We start from the raw sequence: 25608 nt of genomic DNA, 5'->3' as shown, positions 1-25608 counted from the left end.
ACTTGGAAATCTCTTTAGGCCACTGCTCTGCTGGCTGGGCACTCACTCTGAAGCTCTTGCTATTATTCTTATCAGCTCTTCACCTTTATCACAGCCTTCCCACTTCTGGTAGTGCTGAGGTTGAGCTGCTCAAATAGCTCCTTTCTCAAACACAGCAGGCTGCAGCATTTCCCCATCCTTGCCCACTTTACACCCTAAAGCAGAAATGCCCCTCAGGAGGCTTCTGGCTGTAGCCCCATCATTTCAGCAGGTCTCTTCCTGACCCCACCCCTCCAGGTGAAATCAGGCTTTTTTTTTTCATTCCCTTGTAATGTCAGAAGTGTCAGTGACAATTCAGGGGAGGGTCACCAAGTTTCTTGTATGCTTCCCATTTCTGGCCCACTATAATGTCCTAGAATTCCTGTCAGTAGACAGCTCAAGTCTTGTTTTCCTTTGGAGATTTCAGGATCTCACACATAGCTCACATGGCACGTATCACAGTTCATGGCTGTGAGCAGAGAAGGAACAGCTGCATGGTAGCCCTGGCTGCGAGGGCCCTGGTCACTTGTTCTTGATTAACTCAACCCACAGCAGTGGCTCTCTCCCCTGCCAAAAGGAATGGGAGGATAAGGTCATCTCCCTGAACAGGCACCTTGTCTGCCATGGTCTCTTCTGCTGGCATCCCAGAAGAGGTCTCCTCCCTCTGCATCCCATTGCTGGCTAAAGAATCTTGCCTGTTTTCTAATATAGACCTTTTGCTTTGCATCCTGATCTTATTCTTAACTCCTCTCACTAAACTGTAGCTCTGGGAACTCAGGAACCATATCTGTTTTGTTTGCTGCTGTATCCCAGGACTGAGTAAAGACTTGGCACTTATTGGCCCCTGAAGAAATGTTTACTGAATGGAAAAATGAATATTGACCATGAAGCTTTGGAATCCTGGTTTTTCTTGCTTCATGCTGAAGTCAAGGACCAGATTAAGAACTTTAGAGGCCTCGGGACTTCCCTGGTGGCACAGTGGTTAAGAGTCCGCCTGCCAATGGCGGGGACACAGGTTCGCGCCCTGATCCAGGAAGATCCCACATGCCGCGGAGCAACTAAGCCCATGTGCCACAACTACTGAGCCTGCGCTCTAGAGCCCGCGAGCCACGGCTACTGAGCCCACTTGCCACAACTACTGAAGCCCGCGCGCCTAGAGCCTGTGCTCCACAACAAGAGAAGCCACCGGAATGAGAAGCCCACGCACCACAACCAAGAGTATCCCCGGCTCGCCACAACTAGAGAAAGCCCGTGCACAGCAACGAAGACCCAACGCAGCCAAAAATAAATAATAAGTAAATAAATTTATTAAAAAAAACAGAAAAGAACTTTAGAGGCCTAAGCAATAGGAAGATTATGATGTTCCTCGTAATTTTAGCCCTCAGTATATATTTCAAAAACAATATTAAGCACAAAATAAGTATAAGGAAATCTAGCAAAGTATAAGGAAAACCCAGCAAAATTTTGATATTTACCACGGTGACTACCTGGATAAATATAAAATAATTTAAAACACTTGTTACTATTGTTTCTGCTTTGCCAGTTCCCTGAGCATGTGCTGTCAGATAATCCTGCCTGGACCAGCCCCTTCCTTACCTTGGACTTCACCTTCATTTCCTCTTAACTCCATCTGCCAAAGCTGCCAGCCAGCCCCTTTCACCCTGCAGTGGTGTCCAGACCACTGAGAGCCCAGCCTGGGCTATGCTCTGGGCTCCCTGGGGCCTTGCCAAGAAGGTCAAGTAGAACATGCACACTGCTAAAGAGTCCCTCACAATGAGAACTCCCATGCTGAACTGTGATTTATAGTCAGCATAGCATTTTGTGCCACGTGATTACACTTAAGCCGTTTTTAGTTGTAGTAATCTGCTTCAGTGATCCTGGATGTGGAAAGTCCAGAAATTTTCCTGTGTTCCTCCTTCCTAGATCACTGAGAGAAGTCAAGATGCAGGCCCACTTTGCTTCCTGTATTAACATGGGCCTTGTTGAGGTAAGGTATGATTCTGGAAGTGAGCCCAGGCCTCAAATAGGCTGTTCCAAGGCTATGACCCATAATTAAATCCTATTACTGCTTGTTTCCATAGAGTTTAAAATAGTGTTGGAAACCTCCTAGGGAAAAAAGCACCACCGTAACTTCTTGGCTAGGGAAGTAGTGTGTGCTGGCCAGAGCAGAAGAGGTAGCCAAGGCTCCCAGGTTCTATTCTGGACCTGTTGATTTGAGGTGTGACATTCAGCAATCTGAGATGGTGTCCTATATCTCTGATGGTTTCTCATCTTTACCACAGAGACTGTGCTTGCAGGGAGAGAGGCCAACACCCTGATCCCCTGTCCTGTAGGAGAGTCTCATCATCAGAAGTCTTTTCTTTCATTTGAATTTCCACACCCCCCTTTTCTTTTTCTTTTTTTATTTTTTAATTTTTTTAAAAAATTAATTTATTTTATTTATTTTGGCCTTGTTGGGTCTTCGTTTCTGTGCTGAGGGCTTTCTCTAGTTGCGGCGAGCTGGGGCCACTCTTCATCACGGTGCGTGGGCCTCTCACTGTCATGGCCTCTCTTGTTGTGGAGCACAGGCTCCAGACATGCAGGCTCAGTAGTTGTGGCTCACGGGCCCAGTTGCTCCGCGGCATGTGGGATCCTCCCAGACCAGGGCTCGAACCTGTGTCCCCTGCATTGGCAGGCATACTCTCAACCACTGCGCCACCAGGGAAGCCCCCTTTTCTTTTTTTTTTTTTTTTTCCCTTGGTACGCGGGCCTCTCACTGTTGTGGCCTCTCCCGTTGCGGAGCACAGGCTCTGGCCATGGCTCACGGGCCCAGCCGCTCCACGGCACGTGGGATCTTCCTGGACCGGGGCACGAACCCGTGTCCCCTGCATCGGCAGGTGGACTCTCAACCACTGCGCCACCAGGGAAGTCCTCCCTTTTCTTTTTAAATGAAGAAATATCTCCCAGAGAGTTAATATAGGAACCCAACAATATCGTCCACGTTTTACTTGACTTCATTTTATCAGAACTGCTTTCCTTTTAGCAGTGTGATTAGATTAGCTTTTGTAAGGGATGGGAACTTTGATAGGGTTTAGGAAAAGGAAGGGAAAGTTTGTGTGTGGCACACACCTTGGACAACCAGAGCATAACACGAGGGGACCAGGTACATGATAAACTAGATTGGGAAGAACAAACTTACATCCCTGGAGAGCCAGGTATATATTAGATGTCTTTGCATATTTTCTTATTTAATATCACAATACAAATCAATAAGTTATCATCTCCATTTTTGCACATGGGCAAGCTGAAAAAGAAGTTATGTAACTTGCCCAAGGTCAGACAGCTAATACAAGGCTGAGCTATGATTTATTTCTCCTCAGGTCTGTCCAATTCCAAAGCCCATGCTGTTTTCATAGAGCTCTTCTGTCTCTCACAAGATGTAAGAAAGGAGGGTGGGGAAAGAAGAGAAGATGGGGAGATACCATCTTTCTTTATCTCACAGTTTTGCTTGTTTAGACGTGTTTAGCCAGAGCATCCTGTTTATAGACTAGCACTAGGTTCTATATATATATAGATATGGTGCAACAACATGTGGGAAAGATAACCAATTAACTGTAGGGGAGGATTTAAAAAAGTCTTTGTTCTTTACCTCTAGGTCTTCATTGTAGTGTAACTCACACTGTCGAAACACCACTGGTAACTCTGGTGTACTGTTTAAGAGGCCCTGTCCTATCATCCAAATAAAACCTGTTGATGTGTTCCAAGGAATAAGCCATGATGGCGGCAGAGGTGAGGGTGTGGTGTGGCCTTACTGTGTGAACTGGGAGCTGGTGGCACCTGTTATGTGACTATTACAGTGAATTATTACTGAGTAAACAAGAGATGTCTCCCTTTTGCTTTTTCAAGGGAGACCAGATGGCGGTAGGTGTTGGCCCAGATCCAGGGGAGCCTGGCCTCTGGCTGGCAGAGGAGACAGCCTAAGGGTATCAGGTGATGGAATAAGAAGAGACAGGGCTGGTCTGTTAAGTGGTATAATTTCAGGGGGCACCAAGAATACGTCTTGCCCCTCAAAGACTTGCCTCAGCTATTTGCTGTTGCTTGGAATTCCACAAGTGAAATTTCTTTCCCTTTAAGTCTTTTGAGACCCTATTAAAAATAAAGAAACTCCAGGAAAGGGTTTGATTATGAAGCGTCTTGGTCATGTAAGTAGAAGTATGAATGACCTTATGAGATTGATTTCTGAGAACTAGACTAAGGTAGGGACAGAGAGGAGAAAGCATTGTGCCCCCAGTCATAGTGACGGGAAGGAGACATCACTGAGATTGAGATAATGGCCCTGAGAAGAGAAGTTGGGTTCCTAAAGAAACACCTTGTTTTCTTCACAGTTTTGCCTGAGGAAAGATAAGGAGCTGAGAGTGGGGGGAATGGAGGCTCTTGAACTCCAGAGCGGGTGCTGGGTCTAGAGAGATTTCCCCACCAGTGTGCTGGATATGCAGTCATGGTGTTGTCTAGAGAACAGCTGACAGGCAGAATGTAATAAGGAGTGTAGGACCTTTGAGTCTGTGGTTTGCTCCGACGTCCTCAGACAAGACCATCGCTGATCTTAGGAAGCAGGAGGCAGCTTCCCATAAATGACGTAAAATGGTGGCGCAAAAGAGGCCACCGATGACAACATGGGCAGGGTACTTCCTCAGTGGCCACTGGTCACAGACAACTTTTGGTCTTGATTTCCCAATGAGCTGTGCTGAGATAGGGCTTTACCAGAAAGTAAAATAAGCCTTGTCCAAAGCAGTGACAAAGCACTTGGGGTATCCATACAAAGTGCAGTTCCCTCTTGTTCTCTAACTTTGTGGAGCCAAAATAACTAAGCCAGAGGTGCCAGCATAGCACCTGTGATTCAATCTTCAACTTTTTTGGATTGAATTCTCTACTGGTTGACTGTTCATCTTTCATTTACCAGTGCTCCCAAGCTGCCTTTGTGATCTGAATTCTCACATCTTTCCTCTCTCAGGGAGTCTTTGAAAGAGACAGCTCAAATCTCAGTGCCTTTCCCAGCTCCTCACAGTTGGGTTCATGGATGCCCTTTACCCTCAGGCTTCAACTTCTACTTTGTCCACATTTCTACCCTAAGTCTGGAGCATTTTCTTTGGATCAGACTTTTGGCTTCATTCAGGCCTCTAAGGTTCTCACTTCTTTCAGCACATTTCCCTAGAGAACTACCTGAAGAATGGTCTCTACCCCTCACCTCCTAAAGATTGACATAATATGGACCTCCTTCCTTACCAGAATCAGCACAGTTCTTTGGAAATTTCTGGATATACCACACCCCTACCTCTCTTCCCAACCACCTTAGCGTCATACACAAGATCTAGTGATGTAGCTGGATCTGCTGATCACCAGGATTTTGGAGCCAGTGCCCCCAGCAGGGAGGAACTCCTGGGCATGTGCCCTGAGTGACAGTTCTGTCCACCAGTCTCTGCCTCTCCTCCATCTCACCTTTTTTTGGCTTTTCCCTGAGAGGACCCCCTAGCCCTGTCCAGGACTGTAACCCTGCTGTCAACCCCTTAGGGGCTGTGGCCTTTGCTTTCCAATCTCTTCTGGGCCAGGTCCCTTCTCCAATACTAGAGACTTTTCCTACGGCTACTCTTTGGTAAGTAGAGTACTGCCCATGCACTGATATCCTAGTGTTGACCACCTTGAACTCTGTCTACTGCTCTTTGGGCTAATTGGATGTCTTGCTGGTCTGTACAGCTATGCTTCTGGAACAAGGCTCTTAGGCTTAGTTGAGCCCCTGTCCTGAATTTCATGTTAGCTCTCCAACTGCCTCTGCCTCAAAAAGAGCTTTTAATATGCACTTATAAAGCTCCAAAAGGGAGATAGAGAATATAACATTTCCTAGACTTATTTAACTAGAGAACCTTTTTTTTTTTTTTTCTGGCTGAAGAAAATTGTTAAAATCTGACAGAGTATGGTGCTTGGTGGAGCACAGTTTTGGGAAGTACAAGGCTTTATCCTAAAGGAATGGACATCAAATGGAGGAATTCCAGGTAAAAGTAATGTGACAGTCAGTGAAAAAAATTCTTTGGGGATAGGAAATCTCTCTGGGGGCTCCTCATTCAACAAGTGCCCACTGAGCACCTGCTATTTATGTCTCTCTGCTGGAATCACACCGTGTGTTTGACTACTTACTGTGTGTCTGCATAAGGCCGGCTCTGATCTGGAGTGCAGCCCAAGGTGGAGAAGGAGGTAGGGATGCTACATTCTTTCTCCCATGTTTAGGTCCTCTTCCCCTTTCCTCCAGTGGAAACAGGAAATGGTGAATGGGGTTATGCCATCATGGCCACAGATACATCAGCTTTTGGATCCAAGGAAGGAGGGCTTCTCTGAGGCTTCTTTCCCTAGGTTTGACCTCTTCCAGGATTTCTCTAGCACTTTTGGGCACCCCATCTCTCCCACTCTGGGACTATTCATCTCCGCGTTAGTCTCAGTTCTCACTGCTGGTTCAGGATTTTGACTTTACATATGGGCATCAGTGCCAAGTGGTATGGAGGTCATTTTTATGGAATGGATGTGACATTATAAATTTTCTACTTTGCCTATGAAATCCCTCTTCTTTTATAGCTCGTGGGCCGTCCAGAATATAATAATTTTTTTCAGTCCTTCAGTGAAGATAAACCCATGTCTGGGAAGGGCAGTCTTGCAGCCATTTAAATCTGTCAGAGTGGGTGACTAAGTGCCAAGGGCATAGCTGGTAACCAAAGTGGAAGCCAGTCACTTCCTCTGAATGTCATTCAGAACCAGGACAGGAAAAGATCACTTGAAGCAGATAGAAGTCACTAAGACTCTTGACTAAGACCTTTTGAGACCCTGGTATATGGATCTTTACTGTCTTGAGTGAGATCTTTGGTTGGCTGATCTTAACTCAGTTGGCTTGAGCTAATCATAGAACAAACTAGATGGAAAGGCTCGGCGTTGAACTTTCCCTTAGGTATGGTGTTCTCTGAACATCAGCAAATAGCATCCTCCACCCACAAAGCCCCACCTTAGGGGCCTTGGCCTGTGACACTTGTCCATTTCTGCCACTTCCTCTGAAAGACCATGGTTTTAACTGTGAAGATCAGTGAGTGAGTTCACTTGCAGGAAGGTGGAAAGAGGGCTTGAAATGGGCATTTAGAGATTTTAAATAGAGCCAGCCAGTTACTTGTTCATTCTATAGGTGTTTATAATTATTAGTTTGTCTATAACTGCAGAAGGCTTACTTTCCCCAACTAGTCTTTCCTAACAGGCTCCCTACATGAAGACATTTCCTAAGATTCTTTCCTTAGACCTGTTCTCTCCTCCCTCTATAAACTGTCCCTGGGTGATGTCATCTGTGCTTATGAAAAACTCTCAGATCTCTATCTCCAGCCTAAATCTCTCTTTTAGTTCCTGACTCATGATGCCCATACATTATTGATATTATAACCTGGATGGCTCTTAGGCATTTTAAACTCTACATGTCTTAAGCCAGATTACATTCTTCATCAACCCATCCTCTTCTCCCTATTCCCACGTTCCTTCCTATTTTTATTCCTCTTACTTTGTTCCTTGATTTAGGAGCATCTCCATCTAGGTTGATTAGTAAACTTGCTTCTGCATCACTGTCTTGCACTGTTCCACCACCAAGAATTTAATAGGCTCTGAGTGTAATATAAGATGTTTAGGATGTGTGTAGGTGGTTTGTTTTTTCTTTTCTTTTTCTTTCATGTAATTCTTGTCTGCATGGCATGTACAGTTGAATTCCACAGAGAAATTAACAGAAAAAATAAAGGTTAATCTGAGGTTTAGATTTTAAGTAAACTGGGAATTCTGGAAAGGAAACATCTGAGGGCTAAAACCTTGGGAGAAAGCTTCATGGAAGAGGTGAGAGTCGACTGAGGACACCTTAGGTGGGGTAGGGACTGCAAGACCCCTTTGGGAGCATGTGCAATGGTGAAGGGACAATCCTCAGCTTGTTTCTTGTGCAGGCAGAGTGATCAGCACCTCCCCTACCAGCTACTTCTGTTCATCACTGTTGTACCTCATGCAGTTTGATTCTGTTTAAAAGGTTCTGAGAATTGAGTATCATAGTGTAACACATTAGTTAGCTGGAACCATCTTTTCCCTTAAACTTTTGGCTCAAGGTGTCATTCTGCAACTTGTGGAAACTCTGATTCCTTCACCCGGAATTCACCAGTTTCTTGGGAGCTCATGTATTTATAGTCACTCTGATTTTGATCTCTTGCTTCCATTAAATTAGTTCAGATTATAGACAGTCTTATTGTCTCAAGCATGCTGTTCCTGTTTCCATCCACACTGAACCAGATGGTAGAACTCAGATATCTCCCAGCTCAAAGCCTTTTTGTGTGTAGCGGACTTTATTAAAGTTTGGGGTAATGGAGAGTATTTTACATTGCAGCAAAGTAAGCAACTTGAATTCTCATACTGGCTATCCCTTTCCCTTAAAGTAATTTGCCCACCTTTCCATTAGGGATTCATTAATATCACCCATATATGTGGCCTTGGTGTCTCTTACAATCTTTCTTTCCTTTGCAAACCTTCCTTACTCTATTGCCACTAAGCGCTCCAAATACTTCTTACTTTATTATGCAAAGCAATTGAACTCTAACTCCGCCTCCCAGGTTCACCTCTGTATATCCAAGGTCCACTGAAGGGCTCTGCTGAATAAAAAGCTCATCTACTTCGTAGCCACACAAAGGATTTGTAGAACCTCTTATGTGTTCTTCTATATTATCTTCTCTCTTTTGGAAGTATTTCTTGTTTTATTTTTTATTTTTTATTTATTTATTTTTTTGCTGTTCGTGGGCCTCTCACGGTTGTGGCCTCTCCCGTTGCGGAGCACAGGCTCCGGACGCGCAGGCTCAGCGGCCATGGCTCACGGGCCCAGCTGCTCCGCAGCATGTGGGATCTTCCCGGACCGGGACACAAACCTGCGTCCCGTCCCCTGCATCGGCAGGCGGACTCTCAACCACTGCGCCACCAGGGAAGCCCTGGAAGTATTTCTTGTTTTAAATAGCATTTACTTCTTCTTACCCCAGAAGTGGTTTTGCTTTGAAGGATCTGTGGAGCAATGGTAAGAGGCAATGTGAATATAAGCAGCAACCTACATAAAACCTATTGTGGGCAATGAAAAAACTCGTCTAACTGGGAGGAAGAATTCTTGTTGGGGAGTAGAGCTCAGAATAGATTCGAAAGACCAGAAACAGACTTAGGTTTCAGTGGCAAAGGATAGCGTTTAGGACAAATGTCTAACCATTTAAAAGAAAATCTCTGTCACCTTCTAGTAAAATAAATTCTAGATAAATATTTTTATTTTTAAAATTATTATTATTTTCATTTTATTTTACTTTTTAAAATTATTTTTTATTGAAGTATAGTTGATTTACAATGTTGTGTTAAAGATTTTTACATAAAAACTAAAGTGATAAGTATACTAGAAAATAGTTTTTTTAGTGTGGTACCAAAGGCAGAAACCATAAAGGAAAAAGTGTGGTGGATTAGCTTTTAAAAAATCACAACAAGTACCACAAACAAAATAAAAACTAGGTGTTGACTGGTTAAAAAATGTTTTCAACATATCTCTAATGTGTACAAAGCTCTTACAAATCAATAGGAAAAAAACACAAAAAGGAAATGGGAAAAGTCATGGAAAAATAAATATAAATGGCCAATAAAGCATATAGAAAAAAGCTGTTATTTATAATCCAGAAAACAAACAGAAATGAGATATCATTTTTCAACTGTTAGATTGACAAATATTAAAAATAAGAAAATATTTGTTACTGTCGAGGGCTGGAGGAAACAGGATCTCATACTCTGTTGCTGGGAATAAATATTAATACATTCTCTCTGAAGTTCAGTTTGGCAATATGTATCAGATTTAAAGTACACATGCTCTTAAACCAACAATTCAACTTCTAGGTATTTATCCTAAGGGCAAGTGTACAGAGATGTATGTGTGACGATATTTATTACAGAGTTTATAAAGCAATCAAAATAGCCATTGATAGGGAATTGGCCAAATAAATAGGGTATGTCCATACAGTGATACACGAAGTAAATGTATAATTATTGTCATAGAAAGATGGCTACAGTATATACATGAAAAAATATATAGCATATGAACCTGTTTCAGTTGAGATTAAATATAGCCATAGCTATGTGTATATATTTTAAAAATCATGCAACACATTGTTAACAGAAATTATCTTTTCTGATTCAGAAAAAGAAAAGCCACTTTAAAAAAATAGGGGACTTCCCTGGTGGTGCAGTGGTTAAGAATCCACCTGCCAATGTAGGGCACAAGTGTTCGAGCCCTGGTTCGGGAAGATCCCACATGCTGCAGAGCGACTAAACCCGTGTGCCCCAACTACTGAGCCTGTGTTCTAGAGCCTGCGAGCCACAACTACTGAGCCTACATGCCACAACTACTGAAGCCCGTGCACCTAGAGCCCGTGCTCCACCAACGAGAGAAGCCACCTCAGTGAGAAGCCTGTGCACCACAATGAAGAATAGTCCCCGCTCACCACAACTAGAGAAAGCCCGTGAGCAGCAATGAAGATCTAACGCAGCCAAAATAAATAAATAAATAAATTTATTTAAAAAAAAATAGGAAATAGATTCTGACTTGAGGGTGGTATGTGGGCTGAAACCAGACAATGTTTTTTTAAACCTTGATGGGCTAGGTAATGAATAGTGGTGATAAAAGTAGGAAGGTTTTATGGTGTGAATGCATGAAATGAATGAAGTGAAAAATGAGGTTAGGGAAACCAGTTAGGAATCTATAGTGGCAGTCCAGGCCTGAAATATGAAAATAAGGTGTCAGCTGGGGCAGGCAATGGGATTATAAGGAAAAGAACCAATCTGAAGGACATTTCATAGAAGAAACCACTAATCTGGTAGTCTGACAGGCAGGAAGAGGATAAAGAAGAAAGAATAACAAGTCACTGATAATGCCAAAGTGTTTGCCCTGTGAAGTTGGAAAACTACTCGTCATGACAGGTATGGGGTAACTGGAAAGGAGAACCACTCTTCTAGAAGGGGAGACAAATTTGTTTCTTGGAGTTGAATTTGAAGGGCTAGAGGTATATCTGAAAAGAAATGTTCTTTAGGGTGGGGATTCCCATTTAGAGAAAAACTTACCTGTAAAAATAGAGGTAATAGGTAGGAGTGGGAACTCTCTAGATTTGACACCCTTGAGATTCTTGAAGGAGGGGTGGGTCATATCTTGGTTCTCCCTTTCCTGTTGGCAGTCTTGGCAGACTCTGGAGAGGAGTGTGGCATTGGTCTCAGTTGGAACCTGAGAGTAGAGCTTGAGGAGAGGTAGGATTGGGCAGTAATCATAATAAAACAACAGCCACAGCATTATTTTAAAATCAATCTGCCATTTACAAAGGCCATTATATACAGCAGCTTATTTAACACAATCCTGTATACGATGCTTTATTACTTTACTCCTTACTAGAACTGAAGTTCAGTTAGAGAATTAGGACTCTAAGGTATTCAGGGCTCAAATTCCATTTCTCATTTCTCTACGCTCCATCTCTTAGAGATGACTTTTCCAAGGAGGGAAAGACTAGAGCAAAGGCTGTAGCCTGGAGCTAGCAGTACCCACAGTTAAGAGGTGGGAGGAAGAAGAGAGCCAGGGAAGACATCAAGTCACTCACAGTCACCGCCCTGTCCCCTGTCCCTTGTAGGCCCTGACATTCCTCTAACCAGAGAATGTTGGATGTTCCGTAGAATTCAAAAGGAAAAAAAAAAAGTCCTAATCTATTCATAAGTAGCTTGAGGTGTTTTAAATAAGGTTGTCTAGTTTGGTTACAGCAGAGTTAGGGTGGTAACTTAGTGGTTTATTGAATTCTGGCTTCATTCTTTTGAGAGCAATACAATAAAAGCATATTGACTTAGACCCATGAAGGAAGGGCTTGTCTGAATTAATTACATGAAAAAAAGATTTTTTTTGTGAACTCATTAGGTTTGTTTACTTTTGGAATCACATGGTTAACTCACTTGTGTATGCATTAGCTTGTAGAGATCCTAAGAAGACCTGCTTTAATGGGTAGAAAACCAGAAGTCTCATAAGTCACTGCAGTTTTCCAACTGACAGCCATATTTATGGGATTAGATTATTTACCTAACCCATCCTGCTAGCATAGACACAAAAAGCAGTTATTTCCTGTCAGAAGTTCGAATCAACAGGGTCCACTTTAAAGAGGTTCTTAGGCAATTGCCTGACCGGTGTCCGCTAAGAATCTTGCAAGGCATCCTGTAGTCGAGTGCTTGGAGCACAGTGGGCAGTAATAGTGCTTGGAAACTGGGTGAATGAATGAGTGAACGAGTGAAGGACTGAAGGAATCTTTCTCCCCAGGCGTGTTGAACTGTATGAAGCATTCTTTCCACAGCCTCACACTATAGCTCGGCTGGATGGTTTGGGGACAAGTCTTAGATTCTGTATTGGCAGGGGGAGGAAATGGGGGCACACCATGGGAAGTTTCTGCTCTGTGAGCTGGTGACTCCATAGAGAAGGGACATTTCCAAAACCAGTATGCTGGTGTCACTTGAGTCCCAGTCTCATGATCTTTCCTCCTAAAAAGGTCAGGCTGCTGAGAAAGTCTCTGGAGCAAGTAAGGAGGCCCATGGAGGTAGGAGATTTCCTGTTGGCAACCTGGATCTTACTCAAAAGGCAGCTACTTTATAAGTCCTCTGTAGAGGCTCTCCACTACCTTTGCTCCTCACTGCTTGGATTCTAAATCAGGAGCCTCTCAGGCTCATCCCTGGCTTTTGCTTACTCAGCCTGGCCCTGCCCTTTGGCTGTGTGCCGTTGGTGATTTTATTTTAGCCCTGCTGGAAATTACACCCTCTACAAGGGTAAAGCAAATTGGGAGGTTCTGGTTCTGGCTCTAGAGGGACTGGGGCCTATCACCTGGCCCTGCCCTGTGTTTCCTGGCATGCTTTCCTGGCCACCTTTTTACCCTTACACAGTCCTCCAAGCCCGTATTTCTGCCTGGGTGAGGATTAAAGACTGGCTTCTTCAGCGGGACTGTGGGGGCAGGAATCAGTGCTTTGGAAGAAGCTTCTGACACCAATCTCCATGTTCTGCTTTAGGAGAATTATTGATTTCATACAGATGATCTAACAGTTATATTGAGGGTGGTCGGGGGACGAGGACATGGAGATTCTTCATATCCACAAAAGGATTTACCACTGGCTTTCTTTACGCACTGAACCTGCTTTTCAAAATCAAATTTGATTTTCATGCTTTAAACAATGTGCAGTTATTTGTATCAGAAAAATCGTTTGAGATTTTCTAGGCAGACTTCCTTGTTTCAGAAATGAACGCACTTCGGGAGGTCCAGGAATGGCAAAGCCGTGCCTGTGCCAGGGAGCTGAACACTCAGATCTTGTGAAGGGGCGGAGGCAGAAGGGGCGGACGGTGTGAGCGGGTGTCTCATCCCCTCCTGGAGGAGCGTCTCTTGGGCTGCTTTTCAGGTGAGGCAGGGAAGATGCATTCCTTCCCCAGAATGCCCTGCTCACATCCCTCAGATTGGGTAATTCTTGCCTCATTGACTTCTACTTTAGTCTTTTCAGACTGAACACCAAATGACATGGTAATGCCTTAGTATTTGATGTTTTTAAGGCACATTTAAATAAGTGAAAACCTAAATTACAGGATGTGAATGACTGAATGCAACTTTGTGAAATTCAATGTGTAAAAAAAGCCTAATACTAAGCAAAATGTCAGTGGAGGATCTTCAGGGGGCCTGATTTAATTGGTTGAGTAGATCTATTATTAGAATTATCCAATCTATAATAATAATCATTTATCAATTATTTATTAACTGCAGAGAGTTTTATGATAATTTGATATAAACTGATAGGGTATGACAGGTATAAGACTAATGCTGTGGGAACTCAGAGAGGAGAGATGATTTTTACCTTTGGATCTAGAGAATCAGAGTTTTGTGAAAACACGTTTCTTTGTCTTAACACTTTAAACGATCTTGCTTATACCCTGGTCAGAGGTAGTGTTGATACAAAGGAAAATCTGTTCTTTTCATTTATATTATTAAAGTTCTGAATTAATTGCAACACAGTGTATTTCTTTTCACTATGCTTCTTCGCTAATCTCTAGAGCAGTTTTCCGAAGAGCAGACCTTTGGTAAATAAGAGCAGTCCACTCTCTTTTATTAGATAGTATCTCTGCAGCTAGCAGATGGAGGCAAGGGTGTGGGCCCCATCAGGGAGGCCACTCTTTCAAGAAGCTTGTCTGTGAAGAGAGGAGAGTTGGTGAAGCGGGGACACAGGATCTAGGGAGAGTTATTTGTTTTTTGAGACCCAAGTATGACCTTGTGCTGTGGGGAAAGAGCTAGAAGAGAGGGAAACGTTGAAGACAGAAAAGAGAAATAAAAATTGTTGAGCAAGGTTCCAGGGAAGAAGGGTTTACTGTATCCTAAGAATCGGTAGATTAAACTTGAATAAAGGACAAAGCCATCGCTGATTTTAACTGCATCGCCACCACATCACCATTTATTGCTTTCCTACCTTTTGCTAGTACTCTCTTGAGCACTTTTCACTGTCATTTGATAGGGCTGAGGGATGTGGTGGGACAGAGGGATTTGGTGTTTTGAGGAGACAGTTTCTTTCTGTTGGGCTTTGTTTTCTCTGGGCAGAAGAAATGGAAGTCATCTGCCGGGAGCAGGTGGGGTAGTGGGGACAGTGGCATGGTTTTTAAAATCTGTTGTGCCAATGGCTGTAATCTGGAGACATGGAGGAGGATAGCTGAGCCGTGCTAAAGACCCAGCTAATATTGGAGACAGTGACTTTCTAGAGGAAGTAGCCCTCATGATGAATGATTGCTTTAGCAGTGCTCAGCAACTTGGGAGTTAAAGCAGAGGACATTCGTATTCAAACAGGAGCTGTGTTTTGTGGGGCAAATGGAAGACTTGGAGTATGGGGAATCTCGGATATTGGTAGTAGAGTGGTTGTCTACTTGACTAGAGAAAGAAGTGAATCTAGGAGAGGACTGATAGGTAGCAAAACGATGAGGGGGGTGGGTATCGAGAGGCTGGAAATATCAATGAAGTTGAAGAAGAAACTGTAGAAGACAAGACAAGGAGAGGTAGAAGTATAGGAGGATATAGGAGACCATGAGCAGGCAAAAGGTGTGACTTGGAGTGGAAAGGCAGACTCTGATCAAGGGGCCAAGTCCTTGATGACCAGGAGGTCAATAGCTTACAGAAATGAGGAGGAACGTTGTTGTTTGGTATAGGCCTCAGCAAAGGAAGGATTTTTTTTTTTTAAGGTTATAGGAATAATGGCGTTAAAGCAGCATTGAGACAGACCATCTGTTTCTCCTTTTGGTACCACTGGATACTGAAGGATGATTTTATGGCAGAACCTTCATTGTTCAGAAACCAAGTTCCTTAAGGACTGTCAGGTTTCAGCTAGGGGAAAGGAGGCCAGAACCATCTTTTAGGCCTGTCTTCTGCACAGCTGGCCTGAATACTATGGAGTTTCAGTAGTGGGGCGGCAGGTAGTTCTGGCCAAGTGGGATGGCCTCCACAAAGTATTGGGCCTGTAGGCACAGTTTGCAGCAACAGGGACTAAGTACTCTTGCAGGCAAAATCCCATTTGGCCACTAGGGTTTTTTGAACTGTTCAGGATCAGACTGGGGCCAGTGCTAATCATCTGTGAGAGGCTGAAGGGAAACTTTAAAGGTTTCTTGCTTGAAACTTTAGGAGTCATTTGACTCTTGAGCCTTTCTATTCCTGTGGGGTCTGGAATGTATTTTTTCCCTCCACAGTGACAGCAAATAGTGCCCTAAAGCCCACATTTGAAAGGGTCTGGAAATACTCAGATTATTGTTTATAAAGATGTTTTTGGATTTTCAGTGGCTCAGGATTTCTTTGACATTGTTAGTACGTGACTCCAAACATTTAAGAAAGAAGCCTCCAAATAGATGAAAACGAGCAAGCAAGTAAAATCTTCACAACTTTTTTGCTCCTTCTTAACTTGATTAATTTACACCACCACCTTGGCTGTAAAACCAGACGTGAACAGCTCAGAAAATGATTGCCTAACCAGCCCCGTTTCACCACAGGAACCTACTAGGCACAGCTATGTGGGCCCTAGCAGAAGAGGCTGTGTGGCTCAGAGCTTGGAATGCATTGCTCCCATGGCAGTACTTTCTAAATTGTTTGTAATTGGTTTTGTCACATAAAAATGAGAAACTTCTGTATGGCACAGTCATCATAAACAAAGTTAGAAGACAGCCAACAGGCTGGGAGAAAATTTTCGCAATATAAACAATGGATTAAGGGACTTCCCTGGTGGTGCAGTGGTTAAGAATCTGCCTGCCAATGCAGGGGATGCGGGTTTGAGCCCTGGTCTGGGAGGATCCCACATGCTGTGGAGCAACTAAGCCCGTGCGCCACAACTACTGAAGCCTGTGCACCTAGGGCCCACGTGCCACAACTACTGAAGCCCGCACGCCACAACTACTGAGCCTGTGTGCTACAACTACTGAAGCCCATGCACCTAGAGCCCATGCTCCGCAACAAGAGAAGCCACTGCAATGAGAAGCCCATGCACCACAATGAAGAGTAGCCCCCACTCGCCATAACTAGAGAAAGCCCACGCGCAGCAACAAAGACCCAATGTAGCCTAAAAAAACCCCCAGTGGATTAGTATCTATAATCTATAAAAGGTTTCTAAAAATCAATAAAGAAAAGACAGCAAGTCCTATAGGAAATGGGCAAAAAATACAAATAGGCAAATCACAGCAGGGCAAACTAGAATTTTGTCTAAAGAAGTGCTTATCCTTGAGCACAGAGTTCTCTGGACAAGAATGTTTATTGCATTGGTAAATATCCATGAGTAGGGACTGTGAAATGCTATGTGGCCATGAAAACATTGAAGTAGGTTCTGTATCAATGAAAAGAGCAAGTATACCCTACAGGACTGCTAGAAAGAGCCTGGTGAGACTAGGGGTCCTGAGTTTTCTGGGGACAATTCCAGCTTTATTTTCAGTCAGTACATTTTGTTAAATATGCCACAAAATGTAACCTTTTTATCCCTTCATAAGGCCTTAATGTAAATAAATTCACATCCACCCCCCCCCCAAAAAGAAGTAAGTACAGAGCAATATGAATAGAATGTTCCTATTAATTTTTTTTTTTTTTAGGTAAGAAGTGGATTTATTTAGAGAGAAACACACTCCCCAGACAGAGTGTGGGCCATCTCAGAATGTGAGAAAGGCACCAGGGTATGGGGTTGTCAGTATAAAGTAGGTACACAGTAGGTAATTTCATAGGCTAATGAGTGGGAGGAGTATTCCAGCTATTTTAGTAAGGGGCGGGGGTTTCCAGGAATTGGGCCACCACCCACTTTTTGTTGGTCTTGGAACTGTCATGGCGCCTATGGGTGTGTCATTTAGCTTGCTGATGTGAGCATATACTGAGGCTCAAGGTCTAGTGGAAGTTGACTTGTGTCTGACATCTTGGACCCATTTGGTTCTACTCAGTTTAAGTCATGTCGTCGGGCTATGTCATTCTTTCAGAAGTTGTGCCCTGCCTCCTTCCCTCCTGTGTCATTCTCCCCCTCAGAGATTTTATTCCCATATTCTTATGGGAATCAGAAGGGCGATGGTCTGTCTTATGTAACTGCTTCAAGGCTGAGTAGGGACATCAACCCTGCCTGTCAGGGAGTAAAAATCTCTGGATGCCTGATCTAGGGGCCCCAGGGGCAGGACAGCTCCTTGTTTTAAGTCAGTATGGGCTGGAATCCTCGCATAGCCATCATCTTGGTGTGGAATGGTTGTAATTGTTTCCATAGCTTTTCTATGAATCTCCTTGATGATGAAGCACTTTTTGTAACAGCATCAGAGTACAAAAATATGATTTTAGATGCTATCCCTTCCAAGGTAGTCTCCCAACCAGGTGTTAGTGCCCAAAAAGTCACGAAGAAATGGCACAGAAGACGTCCCCAGTGGTGTTGATGATGAGCGGGAGTTGGTCTAGCTGGTCTCAGGACTTAATGAAGCTCAGGTTCTTGATGTCTCATCGCAGAAAGAATTCGGTGAGAGACAAAGTGATAGGTGAGAAGTGGATTTATTTAGAGAGAAACACACTTCACAGACAGAATGTGGGCCATCTCAGAAGGCAAGAGCGGCCTTGGGAGAAACACTCCACAGGCAGAGTGTGGGCCATCTCAGAAGGTGAGAAAGGCCCCTATTAATTTTTTTTTAATATTCCTATTTATTTGATTTGGAATGTGTTCATCCTGTTTTAAATTTTATTAGAGGGTTCCTTTAGGTTAAACAATATTTAAGGCTGTATTATTAAAATTATGACATTAACAAATAAAACATCAAGTTTTATCTTCTCTTCATATAAGATAGAAGATTTATTTCCCATTCTTACCTCTTCCTCTCTTTGTTTAATCTGGTATTATAAATTTTAGCCTCTGTGAAGAATTTAGGGACCTCTCACTACCCCTCCCTTCCTGGAACGAAAAGGATTCCTGAGGAAGGCTACTGGGCCATGGTGCCTACAGTTGCAGTTTCTGGTGTGATGAACAAAGGAATTCAAAGCTCAGAATTCTTCTTGCCTAGGATTTGCTCCTTTTTGGTATACACAGCCTTGCAGAGCCTCTCAGCCTCCTGCCTCAGATGCAGTGGAAGGGACAGGGGCCTCCTTAGGGAGGCCTTTCTTCTTCCCCTTAGAAAAGGAAGGTAATTACCTGAGTGGCCTAGGAAGGCAAGGCTTATTAGAGCTGCCCTAGATCTTGGGAGGAAGCCTGCTCCTTGCCTGTGTCCTTACCTCTCCTTTGGAGAAGCCTCTCAGCTGGTTTTAGGCACCCACCAACGGAGGTGAAAGGAACCCTTGAAACTGACACCTTAGTTTTGCCTAGTTGCCTGGCATTTGAAGCTCCAGAACTCCAGCCTGGAAACAGTAGGAATTCTATTGCAGGGTGGCACATGGACTTACATATAACCCCTTTGTCCTTCTTTGGGACAGAAGCACTGTGTTCCTTAATCACATTCTCAGTGTCAGTAGACCCCAATATGGGTGTATGGGAATTGGTTTAGACTGGTAATGTAGGCTTTTCTCTGAGCTGGAGAGTTCACATAGAGTGATGTAACAGAAACTTATTTAAAACCAAAACTGACTGCAGCCAGTTCTGTTCTAAAAAGGGTAGTACAATTCATATTAGGGGAAAAAAGCATTCTACCACAGAATGGTAGTGGTGAGAGAGTGAAAGTTCAAAACTTATACTTCTTTATGTTCCATAGTGCTGGTCCGAGTGGAACGTGGAGTAGGTGGTTCATAGTGGGCTGACTCTAGCTATGGGTTGTTGGGTATCAGAGGTAGGGGGATGGAAAGCTAAGTTGCTCTGAATAATATGAGGGGAATTTAGTTTCCTGAGGGATGGGGAGACCCCTCCCAAATGAGAGAAGTGTCTGGAGAGGGTGAAGGAGCCAAGCAACATGGTAATATAAAACCCATCTGTCTTTTCATAACATTAGGAAAGGCTGATGAACACATAGTGTTTTGATGGAGTTGGTATATGTGTATATTTTTCTTTCTGGTAAAGCATGGAGAAAGGGAACCAAGTCCCATATCTGGGACAACTCAGAGCAGAGGGAAGAGACCAGCTTCAAGAGGTGAGATGTGAGTGAGATCAAAAGTCCAGCAGGAGCTGGAGCCAGAGCCAGAAGGGACTGCTAAGAGTATTAGCTGCTGGGAATTTGCAGAAATTGCGAGAGGCTATTGGATAGGGGGATCTAGGCACTTATGTAACATGCTCAAGGTGAGGGTGGTTGCAGCTAACATATGATTGCTGTAGTGCTGTGTAACTCACAGACTGTTTAACAGTGATCCACCCCCACCCCCGCCCCAAGGTCTTTCTGGTGGAGGTCTGTTTGTTGGATGCTCCAGGAACTGTCCCGATACTCCCGTTTCTGCCCAACGGAAGCCATTTTCAGTTTAGATTCCAAAAGGGAAGCAAAACTTGCCAACAAAGGGCTTGTCGTTCTCTTCCTTTCCTGTAATTTACACAGACCCTGAGGACGCTTGTTACAGCCAGAGAGCTGTGGCCTCCCCAGCCACGCCAGCCCTGTGTAGGGAGTGAAGGGAGGTAGGAAAAGTTTTGCACGAGGTATTGGGACTTGAAGACTGCTCTGAGCAAGTACCTAAACAAATATTAAGGCTCCAGTGAGGGCCCTAAAGACACCAAGTTCTCCGTGTAGCTGGATTGGGAACAGGGCAAATCTACCCAGTGCCACACTAAATAAGCACTCTTTTTTTTTTTTTTTTTTTTTTTGAGGTACGCGGGCCTCTCACTGTTGTGGCCTCTCCCGTTGCGGAGCACAGGCTCTGGATGCACAGGCTCAGCGGCCATGGCTCACAGGCCTAGCCGCTCCTCGGCATGTGGGATCTTCCCGGACCGGGGCACGAACCTGTGTCCCCTGCATTGGCAGGCGGACTCTCAACCACTGCGCCACCAGGGAAGCCCTAAATAAGCACTCTTGCTCATTCCTTAAGGAGGAAGACTCAGTTGATGGAAGAACCTATTGTTTAGTCTTAACATCCACTGTAATTCCAAACTTTGAGGACAGTAGAGATGAGTGGACTTTGACTGCCCAGCATCATTCTCCCGCCTTAGATAAGAGCACCTTGATTTACTCTGAGGGACCACCGCCTTCCTAATCTCAGGTCAGGTTCTGGTGTAGTAAAGTCCATCCTTTGGTTCTAGATGGGGGACACATGACTGTGCCAGTCAGAGAATGGCAGTTAGCGTGGGCACGGTCTGAAATTCAGGCCAGTCAGGACTCTGGACTTTCACTGGAACTGTTAAGAAGTGAATTCTCATTTCTTTTCCAACTGGATTGCCAAACCTGTAGAATGTACGTAATCCTGAGGCTGCTGGTGACCATCTTGCTGCCCCAGGGGGAGTTCTGAAGCCAATACAGATGAAAGCTGAGCTGCAAGATGGAGAGAGATGGAGACTAAATGACATCTTTTGAGCACCAGTATCTAACCATACCTTAAGCTAGTCTAACTCTGGATATCTTTCTTACATGGGTCTAGGCTTCCCCTTTTCTTTTCCTTTTGAAAGTGTGATTTGGATTTTTGTCATCTGCAGCCAGTTGAGTGCTAATTCAGGTCATCATGAATTATATATAGTTCTCACTGTAAAGTGTGGTTTGGCTTTTCTTAACAGACAGTTTTGTCCTAAAGCACTAAATTGTAAGTTTGCTCTGTGAAGCAAATGAGACCATAAAGAACCTAGTATCATCCTCTCTACATAGAAGAAAAGTAATTTTTTTACAACTTTATTGGAGTATAATTGCTTCACAATGGTGTATTAGTTTCTGCTTTATAACACAGTGAACCAGTTATACATATACATATGTCCCCATATCCCTTCCCTCTTGCGTCTCCCTCCCTCCCACCCTCCCTATCCCACCCCTCCAGGCGGTCACGGAGCTGATCTCCCTGTGCTATGTGGCTGCTTCCCACTAGCTATCTACCTTACGTTTGGTAGTGTATATATGTCCATGCCTCTCTCTCTCGCTTTGTCACAGCTTACCCTTCCCCCTCCCCATATCCTCAAGTCCATTCTCAAGTAGGTCTGTGCCTTTATTCCTGTTTTACCCCTAGGTTCTTCATGACATTTTTTTTTCTTAAATTCCATATATATGTGTTAGCATACGGTTATTTGTCTTTCTGACTTACTTCACTCTGTATGACAGACTCTAGGTCTCTCCACCTCATTACAAATAGCTCAATTTCGTTTCTTTTTATGGCTGAGTAATATTCCATTGCATATATGTGCCACATCTTTATCCATTCATCGGATGATGAACACTTAGGTCGTTTCCACCTCCAGTCTATTGTAAATAGAGCTGCAATGAACATTTGGGTACATGACTCTTTTTGAATTATGGTTTTCTCAGGGTATATGCCCAGTAGTGGGATTGCTGGGTCATATGGTAGTTCTATTTGTAGTAAAAAGTAATTTTTTTTGAAGTAAATATTAACTACAGGAAGTAAGGAGGGAGGGAGGAAGGGGAACGGGAAGGAAGATAGGGTGCTGAATTAAAAGAACCCTGAAGTCTGTAGGTATCTAGGAACCCTCAGACCCTATCAGATCTTCCTGTTCTAAATGCCCCTAGTGCCCTATACTTTTCCCTAACCCTTCATCATAGTTAGTAATGATATGTTTATGTAATATTTTGATTAATGTCTGTCTTCCTCACTGACCTGGCAATTCCACTAGGGCAGTGATTTTACTCAGTGTTATATCCCCAGCAACTAGTTCAGCGTGTGGCATTCAGCAAACATTTATTGAATGAATTGTCACGTATAGTCACCCAGATTGGACTGACCCTCCTTGATTATTGGGGTTAAGATTGTGGCAGAACTGGCAAAATCAGGGAAAGCTGTCCCTGTCCCCTTTGTATCTCCTATACTACCCACACCCCCAACACATATACAGAGAATTTTTGTCTTAATGAGATAGTTAAATCAAACCTCTAGTGCTATATTGTTATAAGGTCATTTTATTGAGGAATTAAATAGTGTGGTTGTTGACTTAATATGTGGAAAGCCTTGCAGAGGAGTGGGTCAGACCTGTGTGATTAACAAGCAGTCTTCCTTGCTCCTTTGTCTTTATATAAAATGATCTATTTAACTGAGATAGTCCACCCTCACTCAGGCTTGCCCAGAAATGTGCCGGAGGCTGTAGGAAGGCCCAGGAAGTCGATGAGGGAGAGGTTGGGGATGCTGGAGACTTGACTCTCTAGCAAGAAACAGACGCAGTAAAAAGTGGCCCCTGGGAGGAGAGGGGGCGGATATCCTGAAGCTCACTCCATCCTCCCTCCCGCGCTGGGCTGGGCCCAGCAGGAGCTCCAGTACACCATCCCACCCCCTGACTCGCCACACAAAGCATCCTCCTCCCAGATGAAGCTGTGGTTCATCCCTTCCCCCAGCCTGCTTTCCCTGAGATGGGGAGAGTGTTTCCCAAGGCCCACGTGACTTCCACTGGCAAGTGACGACTACAGACGGTTTACCAGTCAGTAAAACTGCCAAAGTCTTTTGTGCTGTAATAATCCTTTTCCTGTTTAAAACTCTGGGGATTTTCTACTGTTGCCAATAGTTTTTCAAGTCAGCAATTACAGCGTAGATTATGTAATGGCTAGGTATTAAAAATAGAAAAGACCAGAGTTTGCATCTATTTTAACCAAATCAAGAGCAAAGGGAGGGGAAAGGAGGAGAGGGAGAGACCAGAGGAGGAGGGAAAAATAAATTACGTGACAAGAAGCAGTGAGATCTCATCATGTGACTGGACAGTCAGCCCACAATTTATTCTGCCCTTTTCCTGCCTTTCTTGGCCCCAGCTCCTGCACTTCCATCCAAGGCCTCCACAAGGGAGGGGACCCTGCCGAGAATTCTGAGGACGCAAGACCCTCTTGGATATTCCTCAGCTCAGCCTTGGGGTGTTTGCCTGCCTCTGACAAGCAGAGTGACTAAGAGGGGAAGGAATTGAATTTGGTATTCTCCCCCAACCCCCCAAGTCCAGGACTCTTGTGTCTTGGTTTCTAAGGTCTTGGCGCTCTGATTGTTTCTCTTGTTGCAGTGTTACCGTCAAGGGGTGGTTTACGGGGGAGTCTTTAGCATCCCAGATCTCTATCAATCCCTTGCCAAAGCTGCCCCAAATAAATATTCAGTGTAATTAAAAACCCTGCATTCACTATGAAAAATGGCTTTAGATACTCTCAACCCTCCCACTTCCCCACCCCCACTCCTCTTCCCACTGGATTGCTACCTCTAAGCCTTTAATCTAGGAATTCAAGGCCTACCACTGGTTTGTTCTTTTGTGACTTCTCACTAATCCCCCACCCCTACCCTGAATCAAGAGGTCTTTTTGTTTTCCTAGAGACCTATTGAGTTACTTTAAGGACCTCTAATGGTGAAATGTTAGGTGCCAGGTGTGTCTGGAGCAGGGAGGATATTTTTGTTTTTTTTGTTTTTTTACAATTTATTTTATTTATTTATTTGGCTGCGTTGGGTCTTCGTTGCTGTGCACGAGCTTTCTCTAGTTGCAGCGAGCGGGGGCTACTCTTCGTTGGGGTGCGCAGGCTTCTCATTGTGGTGGCTTCTGTTGTTGTGGAGCACAGGCTGTAGGCGCGTGGGCTTCAGTAGTTGTGGCACGTGAGCTCAGTAGTTGTGAGGCATGGGCTTAGTTGCTCCGCGGCATGCGGGATCATCCCAGACCAGCGTTCGAACCCATATCCCCTGCATTGGCAGGTGGATTCTTAACCACTGTGCCACCAGGGAAGTTCCTCATACCTGCTTCTGTATTCAGTCTGTTGTGATATCTTGCTTTGGTTGGAGTAGATAAATAAAATTCGGCTTCATACAGATTTGTAGTTGGAAAAAGTAGGAGTATTTTATTTATTTACTTTTTAAATATATTTTATTTTATTATTTATTTGGTTGCACCAGGTCTTAGTTGTGACAGGCGGGCTCCTTAGTTGTGGCTCGTGGGCTCCTTAGTTGTGGCTCACCAGCTCCTTAGTTGCAGCACATGGGCTCCTTAGTTGTGGCTCCAGGGCTCCTTTAGTTGTGGCTTGCCAGCTCAGTAGGAGTACTTTAATAGCCTTTTCAGATAATTGTGGATATCTTCTTTGATATGTCACCAAAACTGGACAGATGTCAGTTTCTGAAAGGTTAGTTGCAATGTGAGATCTGAAACCATATCAATGAATTTCTCATACTCAGCTGTGTTAAATTCCATTGGTTTGTCTTGCACTTTGAATAGGCCTTTTGTTCATGACTGATTTTGTAACATCATGCATTGGTCATTGGAAAATAATGGCTCAGTGATTTATGCAGATCTTCCAAATGTAGACACAGTTCAGTTCATAATACCACATTTGTTAATATTATCACTGATTTCATCACCAAGTCTAGGTATTGGGAAGCTGTCAAGCTCATCCTGATTTTCACTTGACAGCTCAAATTTTATCATTGGCAAAAAATACTATCCATTTTTCTTGATTTGACAAGTTCACTTCATTCATTTTCAAGAACATGTCTGCTAAATACCCAAGTCTGAATTATCATAGTTTGTCAATTGTTCTTTCTAATAAAAATGGTGTTCCACAAAAAAAAGCAGGTAGTTTAGCTCTCAATGCAAACAATAACGTAAATGCATCCAGTACTTCAGTGTGCAGCAGAAGTGCTTTGTGCAAGGCTAATAACACGATATGCACTCAAGGGTCATGTTTTAATAAAATTAATGATTATTGCTCCATTATAGACATTCTTATATGAAGTTGGCCTTTTTGTTAAAATAGAAGTGCTTGGGGGTGAAGAATATGACTTCGTTGATTTGCGTTAAGGCCCCAGCAGTTTTATCTACTGTTGCTTTTGTATTAGTGCAAATGTTAACAAAGTGAATACTATAGAAAGTCTTGGTATTATTATAAAAATAGTCTTTACTTCTCTGACCACCCTGGAAGGGTCTTCGGGACCCCCCAGGAGTCCAGAGATCATAATTGATCTA

The 25608-nt window shown here is 43.7% G+C and overlaps 1 long non-coding RNA gene across 1 annotated transcript in view; it reads left to right on the top strand.

The window, feature by feature from the left end:
• Nucleotides 1-10603, top strand: part of LOC132501843 (uncharacterized) — a 47474-nt gene extending 36871 nt beyond the window's left edge. The window contains exons 7-8 of the long non-coding RNA XR_009534334.1: nt 3653-3786; nt 10259-10603. This is a non-coding gene — a long non-coding RNA (uncharacterized LOC132501843). The remainder of the gene's footprint in view (nt 1-3652; nt 3787-10258) is intronic.
• Nucleotides 10604-25608: the final 15005 nt, after the last annotated feature.

This window comes from Mesoplodon densirostris, chromosome 14 (genome assembly GCF_025265405.1).
Source record: "Mesoplodon densirostris isolate mMesDen1 chromosome 14, mMesDen1 primary haplotype, whole genome shotgun sequence".
In the NCBI taxonomy this organism is placed as follows: Eukaryota; Metazoa; Chordata; class Mammalia; order Artiodactyla; family Ziphiidae; genus Mesoplodon; species Mesoplodon densirostris.
The sequence above is the reverse complement of the archived record's forward strand: the minus strand, read 5'-3'. Positions and strand labels throughout refer to the sequence as shown.